Source organism: Pteropus alecto, unplaced genomic scaffold (genome assembly GCF_000325575.1).
Source record: "Pteropus alecto unplaced genomic scaffold, ASM32557v1 scaffold79, whole genome shotgun sequence".
Lineage (NCBI taxonomy): Eukaryota > Metazoa > Chordata > Mammalia > Chiroptera > Pteropodidae > Pteropus > Pteropus alecto.
Window position 1 is genome coordinate 14,359,845 of NW_006494612.1, and position 1,947 is coordinate 14,361,791.

Genomic DNA, 1,947 nt, shown 5'->3' on the forward strand with positions numbered 1-1,947 from the left:
AATTTTTGCTACTGTGATTTTGATTGAATTTTGTGCTTGATGAAACACTAAAATGATTTCTTCTCCTGCAAAGAAAAATAAAGTATTGAAGAGAACTTAGAAAACAAATCAGAGCTGGAAAAGGCTCAATCATTTCCTCCTTTTCCTCAGTTGGAAGAAAAAAAAAGATGAAAATTAAATTTATTTATAAAGAGACTAAGAACATCCCAAATAATTTTTCTTTAAATTAATGAAATAGAAGGGAAAAAAAAAAAAAACATTACTGGAACTTTTAAAGTTGTACACATTAAAAAAAAAAGCATCTCACCTACACATTGACTTTATCCAATTTAATTAAGAAAAGGTTTGTGAATGATTTCAGCCCTTAGCCATGTTCTTTACTTTTGCCATTGCATTTGGCCTTTGGCTATGCATATTTTACATAGTCATTCTATATTCTGAAATGTTAACTTTCTAGAAAATTTTCATTTTTCAAAATCTTCATTAAAAATTCAGAATTATCTTGGCCTACAAAAGATTATATTTTTAAGATGCAATACAATGATATAAAATAACTATAATATAACTTCAAAATATATACATGTGGTTTATGGTCATACCACTACGAACGTGCCCGATCTCTTCTGATCGCGGAAGCTAAGCAGGGTCGGACCTGGTTAGTACTTGGATGGGACACCACCTAGTAATACCAAGTGCTGTAGGCGTTTAAAAAAATATATTTATGTGTATATATGTATATGTATGTATGTATATATATATATACACGTATATATATATATACACATATATATATACACACATGTATAGTGATTAGACGATATACTTGTACATGTGAACCCTCAAAAAATTCTGGAAGGATATGCACCAGAATTGTAACAGTGCTGTCACTAGATAATGAGACATAAGGCAGTTGTTTTTTTCTTCTTTATGCCTTTCAGAATTGTAATTTTTTCCTAATAATGAGCATATATCATTTTCATATGCAAATGGAAATTCATTTTGAAAAAGAAAAATGGGACAATAATTGTTTCATTCAGTAATCAAATTTTACAGATCACCTACTAAATGAATGCCAGGCATGGCCTTTAGTGCTACTAATACATCAGTGAAACAGTCTGCAGAAACCTCTGCTTTTGTGGAACTTACGTTCTAGTGGACTATTTAACAAGCATGGACTGGCTTAAGAGCCATCATCCCAAGGATGTGTTAATGTAGTTCGGCATTGTCATTGCTCAAAGTTCTGCTTTGAATTCTTCACTCAAAATACTTCACTTTTCTTCTGAATATATGTAAGTCTAAATTATTTAAGGAGATTTTGAAAAGAATCTGAAGTTATTCTTAGTACAAAAAGATGAGTGATCAAAAGGGACATACAACATTTTAAATTATTATTATTTTTATTTTTCAATTACAGTTGATATAAAATATATTAGTTTCAGGTGTACAACATAGTGATTAGACATTTATATAACTCAAGGTGATCACCCCTATAAGTTTAGTACCCAACTGACACCATACCCAACACCATAATTGTAACAACTATGTGTGGTGTTGGGACATACAAGTTTTAATTAAAAACAGTTTACTGTAAAATACAATGTTTTATTTTTTACCACAATTTTATTTTATTTTATTTTTTATTAAGTTTATTGGGATAACATTGGTTAACATAATTATATAATTTTGGAGTATACATTATAATTTGACATCTATATATTCTATTATGTGATTACCACCCAGCGTCTAGTTTTCTTCAACTACCATATATTTGATCCCCTTTAACAAGTTTTATAAAAACAGTTTACTGTAAAATACAATGTTTTATTTTTTACCACAATTTTATTTTATTTTATTTTTTATTAAGTTTATTGGGATAACATTGGTTAACATAATTATATAATTTTGGAGTATACAATATAATATGACATCTATATATTCTATTCTATT

At 28.3% G+C, this 1,947-nt stretch overlaps 1 pseudogene; it reads left to right on the forward strand.

Moving 5' to 3' along the window:
* Positions 1–585: 585 nt before the first annotated feature.
* LOC112474396 lies at positions 586–704 on the forward strand (annotated as a pseudogene).
* Positions 705–1,947: the final 1,243 nt, after the last annotated feature.